Source organism: Vombatus ursinus, unplaced genomic scaffold (genome assembly GCF_900497805.2).
Source record: "Vombatus ursinus unplaced genomic scaffold, bare-nosed wombat genome assembly UNPS02014807.1, whole genome shotgun sequence".
Taxonomy (NCBI): Eukaryota; Metazoa; Chordata; class Mammalia; order Diprotodontia; family Vombatidae; genus Vombatus; species Vombatus ursinus.
In genome coordinates this window covers 31,244,280-31,261,802 of record NW_020954585.1, presented here as the reverse complement: position 1 = coordinate 31,261,802, position 17,523 = coordinate 31,244,280, and the positions used below count along the sequence as shown (strand labels likewise).

At 34.0% G+C, this 17,523-nt stretch overlaps 1 protein-coding gene across 1 annotated transcript in view; it reads right to left on the bottom strand.

Moving 5' to 3' along the window:
* Window positions 1-17,523, bottom strand: part of PRR16 (proline rich 16) — a 310,914-nt gene that overhangs the window by 26,548 nt on the left and 266,843 nt on the right. The gene's annotated exons all lie outside the window — the stretch shown is intronic.

The following is a 17,523-nucleotide window of genomic DNA, read 5'->3' as shown; positions in this document are numbered from 1 at the left end:
ACACACACACACACACACACACACACACACACACACACACACACACACACACACACACACACAATCACTTCTCCAGGCTATCATCAATTCCTTTAACCTTTCTCATATGACAAGATCATGAAGGTATTCACCATTTACACCACCATGTGTGGTATGACAGGGCAAATTGCAGAACCTTCATGATCCTAGTCCTGTATCTTTTAATTCAGGCTTTGATTGTAATTACACTTTTTACTTTCATATCACACTATTGATTCAAATTGACTTTTATTACATTAATATCTAAGAATCTAGTATAGAGATTCTTTGGATTCTGATTGTAACAATATAAAAAATTAGTAATCATGCCAATTATACTTTCATTCATTTAATAAAAATATTAAACGGTACAAGGCAAAAGACAGATTTTTGGGGGAGTTCACTACAAACAGTCTTCTGAGTTGATATAAAATCTTTAATAACTATCCTTGACTATTGGGCCAATTCTAAATCTGTCTAACAGTTGTATTATTGAACTGAATTTTCTCTATCTTTTGTCTAAAAAATAGAATGGTAGACTTACTCACTACTTTGTTGAAAATCAGTAACCTAATGCTTTATCTTCTCATGTTCTCTTTGGATTGTGATTCTGTGATTCAGTGTGTTAGCTGTCCCTCCCAACTTCGTGCCATTTGCAAATACCATCTATCCTGTTAAAACTCTTAAATAACATTGGGCCAAGCTCAGATCTCTGTGCTTGGATCCAGTTTAAGCAGATATTAGGAAAGGTATTATGTCTTTTATATCATTTATATCTTCGTTAGTGGAATAATTCTCTCTGATTCTTCAGAATTTCCTTTATGAAGAGCTTCCTAACCTTTCTGGGCCTATTTCCCTTTCAAATTTTAGGCCACAGAACCCTCTTTCATGCTCATGTCCCTTTGCATGGGAGAGTACTTGACAAGGAATTGGCTTTGTCTTCTTGTGTGTCTGTGTGTGTTTGTGTGTGTGTGTATGCATACAAATGCATGTATATTCAGTTATCTCCATGTTGTATCAGTGTATATACACACAAAAGCATGCACACACACAAATTCACACATTTATAATGGAAGGGGAAATCCATGCCATTGTATAATATTGAAATAACTGAGGTTATATTCACTCAGTAAATATTTATTAAGCACAAGCAATGTGCAATGCACATTCCTCAAAAAAGCTTAGGATAGTTTTATCTCCACATCAGTGTATCTATTATATTATATTTTAAGGTTAATAAAATAAAGTGAGAGACCTGTGGTGAAAGAAATATATAGAACTATTAACTGCTAATTAGTTGCGAGTGAGAAAAGCAAAAGCAAAATGCTATTACTATGAGCCTTAGAAGTACTGTTGTTAAAATGAATTTTTTGTCACTTGGTTTTTGTTCTAATGGGACTTAACCAACAATAGAAAATTGCAAGGATACACTAAAATTAATATGCCATTATGATTAATAAAATACAAAACAAGAAGACCATGTAATTTGTTAGAACTAAACCCTGAACATTTCACTTTTAAAGGAAATTCATCTGGGAACACTGATAAGATATACATATATATATATATATTTGCCTCTGGTACAAAATAGTATTCTTCTTAAAAACAGAATCTATTCAATTGGGTCAAACGAGTGCTTCTTATAGGATTCTGGCACATCTCTAGTAGAATGAGTTATTTGTTGAATGTTAGCTTTGTGCTATAGGAGGTTTACTTTTAAATTTTAGCTTGCAGATTCAGTTAGAGGAAGATGATATAATCATTATGTTTATTGCCATACTAGGCTTTCTATCTCCCTTAATATCCATCCTGTCTAAATAAGCTAATTAAGATCTTCATCAAACATTATAACTAGATCTATAAATATAAGAACAACACAGGTATACCAACATTAATATCATAGCTATAGAGCTGGAAGCGACTTGAAAGGTACTTTTGCCGAACCTCTTCATGACTTTTCAAAACCATATACATAACAAGCATTATAGATGGATTTTGAACTCAGACCCCTTGAAAAAATGATCTTTTCACTGTACCACTGGCATCTAATTCTATCATTTTCCAAGCTTCTGAAAGGATTACATGGTATGCTAGTTTTGTGGGGTTAATATTTTTTGTCTAAGAAGGACGTATAATATCTAAGTACAGGTATTTAAGGTATAAGTATCTAAGTATAAGAAGAAAATATAATATCTTATCTATAACATCTGATCTTATCTAAGAAAGAAGTATAATAGGGTTTAAGAGAGCTCTACATTTGCAATCAGAGGACCTTAGTTCTGGCTCTCCTTCTTACTGCCCATGTGATCTAGAGAAAACCACAATATCTTTTAAACCCAATTTCCTGATGTATAAATGGAGCAATGAGGGATGATTTAATTGGCCTTAATGAACTCTGTTTCCTTTTAATTATGAACTATATGATATAAAATACATGTTCTGTGTCAGACAAAACTGACCAGTATACCTTATTGGTTATTGTGTTTTGGAACCATTGAGATGTGTCTCCAAAATTTGAATCATTTCAAGAAACAACCATTAAGTGTTTACTATATGCAAAGCATGCTTCCTGGCGCTGGGGGAAAAAAAAGCTAAGATGAAAAACAATCTATATCTTCAATAAAGTTATGTTCTAGTGACTACAAGAAAGAAATAGATAAATATATAAGATAGAGGGAGAGATAGCTAAGAATTAGGAGAATAAGGAAAAGCTTTATGTGGGATGTGGCATCTGAGCTGAGTTGAGCTGAGTTTCAAAGGCAGTTAAGGATTCTAAGAAGCGGACATGAAAGAGTGTATTCCAGGCATGTAGGACACACTGACAAAAAGTTAGAGGCTTAAGAAAGAATGTGCATGTCAGCCAGAGATAGAATGTTAAATCACCTCAGCCTACTCAGGACATGTGTCCACTGATGTGGATAAAATAGATTGTTTTTAAATTTTGCTCAACCATTTGTAAGACTAGCTTCCTCAGAATGGAAATGATTTATTGTTTTTGCTTTTTATGTCAACAAAATATCAGCAATATTTTGACTCTGTGAAATAGATATAATTCATCTGTCAATTTTAAATGTCAATCTAGTTACTGACTTTCTAAGTGTTCTAGTGATTTCCTCCAACAGGGCAATATCATAGGGAGCTGAAAGCACAAATGCCATTTTTGTAGCCTTCAAGTAACAAAGAATAATTGTACAAGATTAGGAGATGAGAAGAGAGAAATGAAGAGTGAAAGAGAGAGAGGAAGAAGGAGAGACAGATAGAAAGAGAGAGAGACAGAGAGAGAGACAGAGACAGAGAGACAGTATATCATGATCGCTTATCTTTTACTTAGGCTTGCCTAAACTAATTCAAAATAACAAATAGGCACCTGTGGTATACCCTTAGTCAAATCCTACAGGAGATACAAGGCTTAGATCTCCTAATTTAAGGAGATTACATCATATTTTGACCACATTTAAGGATGTATCTCCCTATTTGTCATTGTAAATAAGTCAATTTATAATGAAATCAATGAATAAATTTGTGAATTATAACTTACATTTCATATTTATATAATGGTTTACTTTTTTTTTTCATTTCCCCCACCTATAACAACCTAGTAATGAAGATTTTTATTGTTTTTGTTTTGGTGTATACCTATTACTACTTTGGTGGGTCAAACTCTGAATGTGCAAATTCTCTCTACCTATGCAAATCAGCGACTCATTTTAAAGAATTTCCTGGGACACTAAGAGGTTAATGATTTGCTCAAGACCATACAGCAAGTGTGTGCCAGAGGTAATATATAAATTCAGATCTTTCTGACCCCAAAGTTGGCCATTATAAACTCTGCCATCTTGTTTGAAGTAGATCTTTAAGGTACTATTTCATTTAAAATTTGTGGTAAATGAAGCTCAGAGAGATAAAATAACTTGTCTACCACCCCAAAGTAATTAAGTAAAACAAATAAGAATTAAACCCAAATATTCTGATTCTAAATTCAATTGCTTTTTTATTGCATGATATAATCCGATGAATAAATGCAACATTTATTATGTGCAAGGTACTGTGGTAATCATTAGGGATGCAAATAGAAAAGTAACATGGTCTCTCACAAGGAAGAAAAACACACACGGAAACATACTAAGGATCTATGTTGAAAGTGGAGGAAAGGGGCAATATTGCAGTGATGAATTCAAACAGAAAGTAAACATGGGATATGTTTAAAAGATGGAGAGTAAGAATTATTTGTGTGATCCAGGACTTTCCATGGGAAAGTGACACTATATTTCATAGACACAATGATTTTGTTCATCATTAAACCCCACAGTGTAATAAGAATAATTCATCAGGCTTATAGTGCTATAAATAGAATACTTCTCCAGACCATCCAAATCCTCATCTCAGTTCTATAACCTCAAATAATTTTATAATTATAATTCACTTTCCTGGGTAAAGAGTCTGGATACTAGAGAAAGGGTGCTCCAATGATAGACAAGAATGATCTTTCACTGGGAAGAGATTAAATGCTTTTCTGGAACGAATCAGCTTCCTCTGAAAAAGTCTTTTAAACACTAGTTAGCTCATGGATTGACCACCCCTGAGGGGGCTGGTTAAAATAGTTTAAGATCTTCAAAGCTGACAAATCTAACCTCCTAGACCCATGGTAACTCAATAACTTGTCATTCACTACAAAGTTTTGCTTAAAGGAGCTTGCCTCAGACCACATTACAATAACTAAATCATTAGACAAATACATACACTTTATAGAATTGAAAAGAGAACCATATGGAATAAATTTCCTATTGTCATCTGATATAAAATTATCAAATTATCTAGAAGATGTCAAACAAGTGAGATGTCCTTACACAGCTTATTGTGCCTGCTTCCTAAATCTTTTCCCCACATGCCCACACACAGTTTACTCACTTAAAATAATCTCTCATTTTAACACAATTCAGCTAGTTTTCATGAATAGGAATTGACTGTTTCATCTACAATTATACTACAAATATCTGACAACTTCCCATTTTATGCCCCACAAAAATTATCCAAATATTTGCCTCACTACTTGCTCTGTCCCTCCCACTGACACACCACAGACAAATATTTAATAGATAATTTAGTCTCTTGCTTCATTAAAATCTGAGGCCACTTGATGCAACCTCCCCCAGTTTCTTTCCTCAAAACCTCACAGCATCATTTTCTACTTTCCCTTCCTTACGTCCCATGTCAGAATAAGTTATCTCTGTCCTTTGATAAAGTTGATCCCTCTGCCAGTGACCCAAATTTGATTTCATCCTGTGCATATCAGAACACTCCTCCAGCAATCTTTCCCTTTCTTACATGAATCTTCAATTTCAATCTCTTCATCATAGTTTTCTCCTTCATATGTTTCTACAAAAATACACCAGTCTCTCAAATCATTAAAAAAAAATTCCATTTGCCCCATTATTCCATACAACTGCAATCTGATCTCTCTCTAAAAACATACTATACCTGTGAAGAATGATAGTTACATTTATTGATCAATAAATCAACTCAAAAGGTGCAAATTCTTCATTGATATCTCTGTTGGTGTGTTTCCTTAAGTTCTTTCCTGTGCCTTGAATCCTCATCTGTCTCATGGAACTATTACTTATTCTTTAAAGCATAAGAGCATTTTGTCATTAAAAAGCTTTATTTTTTTTTGTTGAATGGAATTAATATACCACCTCCTTCATAAGTTTTCCAAGATTGTATGATGGGACAACTATTAATGATATTCATCCTCCTTAGTACATCAAGTACTAAGATGGGACTTGTAACCTTTTAGTTGTCATTTTAACACCCAATTTTAAAAATTTCAGTAGTAATCTATTAAGTCCAGAAATTCATCTATTCTAAAAATTACTAAATAGATTACAGACACAAGAGATCAAACTGTACTACCAAAAAAAAAAAAACCAGAAAGACATACAAATGCATGATAATTCTCTAATTTTGTCACTAAAAAGCAGGATTATTCAATTAAATCATTAACTGATGAATTTTAATCTGGAAAGAGATTTTAGAGATCTTCTTGTCCAGAATATCATTTTACATATCAACGAAAATGCTTAAGGTTATATAGATAGTAGGTAGCAGAATAGGCATTTTAGCCCATGTATTCTGATCCCCAATCTATCATTCCTTCCATTACATAACAACTTTCTGGGAATGATAAACAAATTTCTGGGAATGATAAAAACATTTTAACAGTATAAAAGATTAGATTTTAACCTAATCTGCATTTTTGTGGAATTAAACTTCAAACAACATTAGTAAACATTAGCATCCATAGACCAAAGTGAACATGAACTAATTGGGACTAGAGCTAGGATTCTGAAAAGTGGCTTTGAAGCTTACTGTAGTCACTGTGTAATGCTGGGGGGAAACAAAACTGTCATTTCTAAAAGACCAGTGTATCACTTTCTTAATCTTTGACTCTCACTTTCATAATCCTGGTCTCATGGAAGATAATATAATAAAAGTCTTTGTTAAACTTTTTAAAAATTAAATAAATATTAGTATAATTAATTAATCAACATTAATATCAGTAGTACTAACATCATTAATATGTATAATAAAAATGGAAATATTCTTTTTTCATCAATTTAGTTGACTATGTTCATTTTTCAGTGTTTTGAAATTATTTAGAGTTAATGAAAACATTTCAGTCACTATTTTTCTATCAAAGTAATATTTTCTTTTCTTTTCTTTTCTTTTTGGGTAAGGTAATTGGAGTTAAGTGACTTGCCCAGGGTCACACAGCTAGTAAGTGTCAAGTGTCTGGTCTGAGACCGGATATGAACTCAGGTCCTCCTGACTCTAGACCCAGGACTCTATCCGCTGTGCCACCTAGTTGCCCCCAAAGTAATATTTTCTAATAACTTTAACTTAATTAAAATTCTTATTGAATCACTATTTAGAAAAAGCTTAATTTTACACATATATACATATATATGTATACATATTTAAAATCACAGTAAAAATGATTTGTAATGGCCATAGTCTAAAAATTAAGAAAAAAAGACATTTATTAAGCAGTGTATATATATATATATGTGTGTGTGTGTGTGTGTGTGTGTATATATGTATGTATGTGTGTGTATACATACAGTTATGATAAATTAATGGGCCTCTAGATGGTGTAGTAGATAGAACATTGGACTTATAATCAGAAAGACTCATCTTCATGAGTTCAAATTCCAGCCTCAGACACTTACTAGCTATGTGTCCTTGGGTAAGTCACTTAACCCTGTTTGCCTCAATTTCTTCATCTGCAAAATGAACTGGAGAAGAAAATGTAAAATCACTTCAGTATCTTTGCCAAGAAAATGCCAAATAGGTTCAGGAAGAGTTAGATAGGACTGAAAAAAGATTGAACAACAACAGCAAAGGGGCTTCTATAGGCAGATTACAATTTCATTGTGAAGATAAGACTTTTGTACAGCATTTAGAAAAGAAAAACAATTGTATTATCAATAGTTTGGTCAGTTAGAGAACAGTTCTCTGTGAATTTAGATAAGGGTCCAATTGATAATGGTTAAAGGATATCAACAGGCAGTTTTCAGATGAATAAATTAAAGTTATCTATAGTGATATGAAAAAATGCTCTAAATCAATAATGATTAGAGGAATGCAAATCAAAACAACTCTGAGGTACTACATCACACCTCTCAGATTGGCTAACATGACAAAACAGGAAAATGATAAATGTTGGAGAAGATGTGGGAAAATTGGAATATTAATGCATTGTTAGTGGAGTTGTGAAATGACACAACCATTTTGGAAAACAATTTGGAACTATTCCCAAAGGGTTGCAAAAATATACATACCCTTTGACCCAGCAATAGCACTTCTAGGGCTGTATCCCAAAGAGATCATACAAATGGGAAAAGGACCCACATATACAAAATTATGTATAGCAACTCTTTTTTGTGGTGGCAAAGAATTGGAAATTAAGGGGATGCCCATCAATTGGAAAATGGCAGAACAAGTTTTGGTATATGAATATAATAGAATACTATTGTGCAATAAGAAATGATGAGCAAGCAGACTTGTATGGACTGGATGCTGAGTGAAGTGAGTAGAGCCAGGAAAACATTGTACACAAAGCAGCCACATTGTGAGATGACTAACTTTGATGAACTTAGCTCTTCTCAGTAATACAACGATGTAAGACATCTTCAAAAGTCTCATCATGGAAAACGCTATCCACATCCAGAGAAAGAATTATGGAATTTGAATGCAGATCAAAGCATGCTATTTGCTCTCTTTTTCTTCTGTTTTGTTTGGTTTCTTCTTTCTTGTGGCTCCTCCTATTGGTTCTAATTCTTCTTTACAACATTAGTAATGTTAAAATATGTTCAATAGGAATTCATATATAGAGACTATATCAGACTGCATGCCATCATGGGGAGGGAGGGGAAAGGGAGGGGGAATTTAAGATGGAAAAGATTACAAAAGTGAATGTTGAAAACTAAAAATAAATTAATTTTGTTTTGTTTTTTGGTTTTTTTTTTGTTTTGTTTTGTTTTTGGCTAGGCAATGGGGTTAAGTGACTTGCTCACAGTCACACAGCTAATAAGTGTTAAGTGTCTGAGGTCAGATTTAAATTCAGGTCCTCCTGATTCCAGGGCTGGTGCTCTATCCACCACGCCACCTAGCTGCCCCAAATTAATTAATTTTAAAAAAAGAATTTAAATAAGGGAAAGAGCAATGTGGGCCAGATTTGGGGAAAGATTCAGGAAGATCTAATTTGAGTCAGGAACTGAGAAATAGTTTAGATTACCATAGTATAGGGTAGGGAGAATCATGTTTATCATATTAGACCCCTTATCCTAGACTCTCTTTCTCAGAAGTGTAAAAAAAAAATCATAGTTTAATTAAATTCAGTAGCAATAATGAAGAAAATACAAACTTTCAGTACTCAGTTCTATCTTTTGACCTGGCCAGGAAATAGGCTTGAAGACTTACCTCTGGGACACAGTGGTTGTATGACCCTGAACAAGCTACTTAACTACTCAGTCCCCTAAATAACTCTTTAAGACAATAAATTGCAAAGAAGATTTAATGAGCATTAGTAGAGGCAGTTTCCTCTTCCTGGAGTTCACTAAACTAATAAAATCATAGATCTAGTGCCTACTCAAATGAAAACCCACATATTATGTATATTTAAAGTTTCTACTTTAAATTGAAACTACTTAGGTAGAAACTACTACTAGAGGTATTCGTGTCCAGATATAAATTAAACAACATTGACTCTGGGGTCTTTTGTGGCTAAGAAATTTCTATGACTTATGAATCATTGCAGAAAAATCTTTTAAGTGTTAAAATTTTAGGATATGGTATATTATACTTTATTTTAATTCTTGGAAAATTGGTGATGCATTTATATCTGTGGAAACTATTACCTCAAATGTTTGCGAAATTAGAATCCAAATAATATGGCCTATTGTCTGTATTTCCTTGACTTGCTTTATTCTGTAAAAATACTCTTTTTTTGTGACTACATTATGACTTCATTCCTTTATTCCTCTGGGTAGCTATAAGTACAACTTATATATTCTGAAATCCAAAACATGCCAGATTTGATAAAACAGAAATAGCAGAGTCTCAGTTCTATAGAGGACAAACTCAGATACTTTCTAGAGCTGCTGATTTTCTAGGCCAATGCTTCCTTCTCCCTCCCTTCCTCCTTTAGGGAGGAAAGATGCTAAGGAGTTGACACAAGGAGCAGCAGTATTTGAAGAGCTTGTTATCTTGTCTGATGAGAGAACTACTTAACTCAGTTTTATAGGAAGAGCTGTTTATCTCAGCTGCCCTTAAAATTCTTGGTGGATAGAGGAAGGTGTTGAAGAGGAGGGACAGGGTGAAAAGAGAGAATAGAATAAATGGGGGGTAGGATAGGATGAAGAGAAATATTCTTAGTTTTTCACAACAGGACTATTATGGAAGTGTTTTGCATGACTACACATCTATAACCTGTATCAAGATGCTTGCCTTTTCAATGAGGGTGGGTGGGGAGGGAGGAAGGGAGAAAATTTGTAACCCAAAGTTTTAAAAACTCATGTTAAAAAGAAAAAAAAAAGAAAAAAAAACAACTCTGAGGTACCACCTCACAACTATCAGAAATGGCAAATGCTTGATAGGAAGAGGGAAAATACGTACACTAATAAACTGCTGGTGGAGTAGTGAATTGGTCCAACCATTCTGGACTACAATTTGGAACTTTTCCCAAAGGGCTATAAAATTGGGTATTCCCTTTGATCCAGCAATACAACTTTTGGGCATGTACCTCAAAGAGATCAAAGACAAAAGAAAATGAGCTATATGTACAATAGAGTACTATTATGGTATAAGAAATGATGATGGTAGTGGTTTCAGAAAAAAAAAAAAACATGGAAAGATCTATATGCAGTTTTTTTTTTCCTTTTTATGCAATTGAGGTTAAGTGACTTGCCCAGGTTCACACAGCTAATAAGTGTCAAGCGTTTGGTCTGAGGCTGGATTTGAACTCAGGTCTTCCTGACTTCAGGGCCAGTGCTCTATCCACTGTGCCACCTAGCTGCCACCTGTGGCAGGACCTATGTGAACTGATACAAAGTGAAGAGAGAAGAGCCATATCATTGTGCAAAATAATAGCAATGTTATAATGTGGATCAGCTGTTAAAGACTTGACTACTCTGATCAGTACAATGATCCAAGGTAATTCCAAGGGATACATGATGAAAAAAAAATACTCCACCACCCCACAGAGAGAACTAAAGAATTCTGGGTGCAAATTGAAATACATTTTTTCTTTTTTTTTTTTTCTTGGCAACATGGCTAAATTTGTTTTGCATGATTTCACATGTACAAATGATATTTTATAACTTCACTTTTCTGTGAGTGAGGGACAGTGGGGGAGGGAGGGAAATAATTTGGAACTTAAAATTTAAAAAGAAAAGAGTGTTAAAATAAATAAAAGAGAGAGGAGGGGGAAGGGGAGAGAGAAAGAGAGAAAGAGAGAGAGAGAGAGAGAGAGAGAGAGAGATTCCCCCAGAGTTTTACTCTGATAATGAAACCCAAGAGAAAAAGCCTGACTCTTGAGGCTAACCCTCTCCAAAAATAAATCGAAGGTCCAATGAGCACAGGAGCTCCTGTAAACTCCTGGTGGGAGGGGTCCTCTTGCCATGGGAGTACATAATTACAGCATACACACCCTTGTTCTTCCTCTGCTTTTGAGTTTCTTCCTATTTTTCCTCCAAAGGGAAGCTGTTAGCTGTCATTTCTCCTGCTGTCATAATTGTGATTGCCTATAATAGCCATCCATCACCACCACCATCCCTTTAATGCCTCTAATCTGAGTGAATCTGGTAATACAACAAAGCTCATTAAAACAGAAGCAGTGTGGTATAGTATAAAAAGAATGAGATTTGGATTCTGAGGTTTGACAAAGTAGGCCTGAGTCTCCTTCCTATGTGATCTTAGGCATAGCATGTCACTTTTCTGAACATCAGTTTTACCATCTATAAAATGATAGCTTGGACTAGATAATTTCTAAGGTCCGTTTAAGCTCTAAATTCTATGATCTTATGAATATAAGTCACTCATGCTCTTGTGGAAAGCATAAAAACCAAGTTTTAATGTAGAGTGTTTGTACCAGTTATTTTAAGGTTTGAAGCTTTTAATATATATATATATATATAATATGTGTGTGTATACACACATACACATATACATATATGTATGTGTGTGTATAATTTACATATATATGTGTGTATAATTTACCTATATTTACTTAGATACACAGATACATTTCTCATTATTTCCTTCATTAGTTTGAAGGCCCTAATAACAGAATTTTATTTCTACATCCATCTGACATTGCTTGCAGCTTAGTAGAAAGACAGCAACAACAAAACAAACAAAAACACCTCTCTAATTCAAACCAAATTCTGAGGAAGTATGTACCTTCTGGCATAGAATAACACATTTAACAGACAGACACATTGTAGCAAAAGCAGGAGAATTTTACCACTCTAAGCAAAATTGGCTAAGTTATGTCCTATAAAATATGAAATATATGCTACTGGTATTTCTTACAAGGGAAAAAAATATCTCTGTAAACAGTAAGGTTCCCCCACCCAGAAGAATCCAACTAGATGTATGCCAAACTCAATTTTTTGCACCAGTGAAAATGGCAATAGACCACCTTGAGATTAAGAAACTATAAATATACTTATCTAAACAAGCCAATATTTAAATTAAGAAGACTATTTAGTGAGAAGCCTAATTGAATTCAGAATTGCTTAATAGTTATTTTTAATGAAATTATATTTGAAAGGGCAAATCTGTTCTTTGAATTATAGAAGAAATTCTGTCCTTGACAAAGTAATTTTCATAAGCAAAATTCAAAAGAAATTCAAAATTCAAAGAGGGTAAAATGAACCTACCTCAAAACAAGCCAGATATTTCGCTAGTTCTTCTCTCTCCCATGCAGCACAGGTGAGAAATAAGGTCAGAGTAGCTAATCAAAGACAATTATAAACAAAACACCAGGCTGCTCATATGAGAAACCATCTACTACTTTGATTATGATGTATCACTAGCTGATATTACACATTAAAAAATACATTTTATTTACTATTTTTGTGATTTTGCATTTTATTTTGCAGAAAAGCTGCTTCTACTTAACCCAGTTCAATAGAAAATAGTCTCAAAAATGTAAATTGTTTGCCAGAAATTGCTAAGTAATTTAAACTGTGAGTTGATGGTATGAAAATAAAAATAAATGAATAAATAAATAAAAAGAGGGAAGAGGAAAGGGGGACATCCTAAGACACAGCTTAAAGGGCTATGAAGGACACTAGACTAATTGCTGGGAGATCTGAGTCCTAATTTTTATCTTGCCCCAAGCACCTTCAATCTCTTTACCTCTCCGGGTGTGTTTCTTCATATACAAAATGAGGGAACTAGATGTCTTTATGGTCCCTGCCATTTCTATAGTTCTGTGTTCTAAGATACCTGAAGTGATATAATGTCCATGCACAGAGTTGCCTCCTGTGAAAGCTGCTTGTCTAGAACTTCATTATATTATCTATTAATATTATATAAAGAAGCTTCTTCAACATCACATATCACATATATGTCTTATTCCTTTTGGAATCTTTTGGTTGTTGTTCCAGTGAGGTATCCCTCAACCCCCAAAAGAAAAAAAAAATGAATGACTGTGATTATGTGAAAAGAATGTCTAAAGAATATTTCTTTTCCTGTGAAGAATAGCAGAGCAGTTTGATTACATTTCCCATTTCTGCATGACAGAACATGAGAACTATGCCTACGAACTCTTCCATAACACAAGCTCCTGTTCACTTTAAAGGACTGTTTCTTCTACGGTATCAGTGTAATCAAAACGAGAATGTGTATATATTGTTCATAGAAAGCCCTGGGTATCCTACCCAATGTACAATCTGCCAAGAAGAAACAGAAAAGGAAATAGCTAAATGCAGTCTCTGTTCAAAATCAAAGTTTATAACTATTTCTCCAGCCTAAAATGAATGTTTTATAAATGGCAAGCTATACAGGGTTTTTGAATCAGAGTGCATTTAAAGTTAAGGTTGAAAAGAAATCTTAATGGTCTTTGGAGAAATCATCACAGTTTTCAAACTTTAAAATGGAGAAGATTAAAGTTTATGGCAATGAAGCAAATCTTTGTGCATCATTTCATGAATTAGTAAAGAAAATTATGGACAGAGACATATTTGACAGATCATTTCTGATAAACTTTCTTCTGGGTTTCCACAATAAATTTGCTTGTCTTAGAATTTTCTGCAGTAATTAAAAATTAATAGACTAACTGTTATTAACTAAAACATTCTTCCTTTATAGTAACTTTGTCACTGTAGCATTATTAATTATAATGAATCATATTAAGTAAATTTTTTCAAATAAGTACTGTATAGAAAAATCTCTTGAGGATATAAAAGGATAATACAAGTATTAGTCATTTTCTGTTCTGCATCAACAAGGAGATCAAAGCTAACAATTTTGAACAATGAAAAACACAATTAGCTTATATCACTGACAGTAGCCTAAATTTTTCACATTAACAAAAGCAAAGCTTTAATTCTAGTATCTCTCTGTGGAACTATTTTTGCATTCATAATTTTGCAGTAATGGGGAGGTTTTTCTCTTTTTTTTCAAAGAGGGGAGATGACAGGTCAGAGAATGGATGAAACATAAAATTTCGTCCTATTCCACTTGTTATGTGAATTGAGCTTATGTTTTATATATTAGAATAGAGTCACACCTTTTGTAAACCTCCCAATAGTCCATGATTAATTATATCTAATAGATTTCATAGTAAATTATTTCAGATGGACTTTTCAAATTTAACGAACCTTTATTAAGCACCCACTATGGGCATTCATTTATTCATTCTGAGATTTTTGGGGTTGGTGCCAGAAACTGTATTTGGCACCAGACACATAGAGTATGTGTGTAACAATTAAATTGGCCATGTCATCTACTTTCCTAGAGCTTACTATCTATTGGGGAAATGGAGGTGTGGCTTCATTCCTGATTCTTGGATTTTCTTTTCCTCTCATGTCATAGACAACTCTTCTTGCTGGATGCTCATGCTACCCTGAACTTCACATATTGCATATACCTTCCACCTCTGTTGCCTTCCCATATGAATGGCTGTTTCATCCAAGGACATTCCTTTATAAGAAATATTCCCAGGCCATTTATGTTTTCATTCCTTTCCAAGCTGTACTCCTAACTCTTTGGACTTTCTCTATCATGTCTCCACAATGAATATTTTCATCTTTTTAATCACCCCCATTTAAGCTTCCTTTTGTGTGTGTGTGTGTATGTGTGTGTGTGCGTGTGTGTGTGTGTGTTAGAGCCAGAGCAGAAACTGTCTTTTTGTTTGTATTTGTATACTCAGAACTTAGGACAATTCCTGATGCAAAGCAAGCACTTAATAAATGCTTTTTAACTTGATGTGACTCTAATCTCCATTTTCTAAGGCCCAAGAAAGATGTATGAATCACTAAGAATCTCCAAAGCACAAAAATGTGTCCACATGTGAAGTGTTGCTTTAAATTGCTAGTAACAGATAACCATATAATTAATAACATTTTTTTTAAAAAGGCTTCAAGTATTTAAACCAAAATGCAAGATTTTTTCAAATGAATTACTCTTCAGATCTTACTATGACCATAGCACATGCTTCATTACACTTGTGAAGACTTCATCTAACACTTCATTTAATGAGGATGTATGTGCTGACCATGTCACAATTGCACAGGAGACTGTAGATTCATCAGTACTTGCACTGGTAGACTTTCATAGCATCGTAACTGTTAACATGTCTTGCCAGCTCATTCCCTACCCTAGTGTCTTCTAATTTTTATCTGCATCTTGACACCTCTGCTATATTTGGAAAATGCTTTTTGGGATTCTACTCCTGAGAGTTCCTCCTTAGTTCTTCTCTTCCTTAATCATCAATTATTTTTGCAATCAAGAAAATACCAATAAATATCACAGTAAAAAAAATTTCTCTCCCTACTAGATCTTTATTTTATGAGAATTAGTTGTTTGATACTCCAGTTTTTATCAGCAAGAAATTTCTAAGGGTAAAATAGCATCCTAAAAGGAACTTTGAACTGAATTCATTCGTTTTTATCAGCTAAACTTCTTACTATCAATGTATTTAGTTGTTCAATCGTGTTTGACTCTTTGTGACCTCATTTAGGGTTTTCTTGGCAGAAATATTGGATTAGTTTGCCATTTTCTTCTCTGGCTCATTTTACAAATGAGGAAACTGAGACAAACAGTTAAGTGACTTGACAATTTTCAAGCTACCAAATTAACTTGGGGTTTACTGGCTAGATTTCTTCTCAAAGACCAAGTCTAAACCCAATTCACTTTAGATCTCCAGGATTAGACAATAGGTTTCTGCTCAAGCACCACTTAATGGTAATTTTTTGGCCCCTCCTGGCTCAGGGTGAATGTAAATAGTAACTTTTTCTCTTTTGGTCAGCCACCCTGAGGGTCTTCCCCTCCCAGTTTGATTTTTTTTAATTAAAGGGGCCATCCTTTGACTCATTTCTTAAAGATGCCTATTCAGTGAAAGGACTTTGCCTCACTCAAAGAGAGAACCTGAAAATACTTTAGCTTAAAAGGGCCAAGGTCTCCCATTGCATCCTGAGCCATCTCCAGTTGTCCTGATCCTTTTCTGACCACTGGACCCAGATGGCTCTGGAAAAGAAAGTGAGTCTGGTGACCTTGTACAGCCCTCCCTCTCTCAAATCAAAGTCAATTGCAAGTAGTGTCACTGTCTTCCTGATGTCATGGTCTTCTTCAAGAACAAAGGACATACTGCAATCACAAGGCTGGATTTGAACACAGGCCTTCCTGATTCCAGGCCTGGTACTTTATTCCCTATGTCACCTAGCTGTTCTCATACTTACTAGTTACCATACAACATTAGTACCTGCTTTAAAAAAAACAGACATAGGGTTCCAATGCAAGAGAGAAAACTCACAGAAAGCCAGCATGTTGACTTAGATCACACACCTAGAACAGAATTCCAACTAAAAACTCAAAATTTATTTGATGTGTAATAGAGATAAACAAATTAAGACTAGACATAGGCCCTTCTGAAATCATAAGAGTAGCCCAGTGATTTCAATAGTATAGGAAATTCTTGCTTGAGGAAACTCATTTTAACAATTCATTTCTCCTCAATTAATATTCTTATGGAATTGTCTAGAGCACTGAGATGTTAAGTGATTTGCTTAGGGTCATTTAGACAGCATGTGAGGAAAGAGATACTTGAACGCAAGTCTTCTAATCAATGAGACCAGCTCTCTATATCCTATACCACACCGCCTCCCATGAAAATTTACTAATTAAAATCATTAAAAATTAGATTAATTAAAACATAAAATGAATTTTTAAAACAATAATAAAACATGGTGGAGCAGACTTGAAAATATACATGAAAGACAGAGACAATATTTTTCTGTCAATTAAGAAGATTCATCTTTCAAGAATATGCAATACACAATGATCCAGTTGCTTTTTTTTTTTAATTATCATCCAAACATCTCCTTCAATGACTTTTTTGCTTTATATGAGGAAGACTAGAGGATTGGGTCTTAGTACAAAGGCATGTTAACCTAATCAATATAATTGTCTATGTGTTTCTGACATAAAACTTTTTTATGTATAATTAGTGCTAATTTAACAAAAGCAAAATTAATGTTTTTTTCCCTCCCATATATTCTACTCAGCCAGAACACTTTCTTTATCCATTTCAAAGAGCTCCAAAAATTTTTCATTTTTCTATGAGATCTAGTCTTACTGTAATGGGACTTAGAAATTTCATGTGGCTGTTGTTCTTTCCTGACAATCATAAACTTCCTTCTTCCCCCTCCCCAGCCTCCATCTACCTTAAAATTCATTCATTATGTGCTGCTTTTCCTCCCAATCCATAACTACCAATAA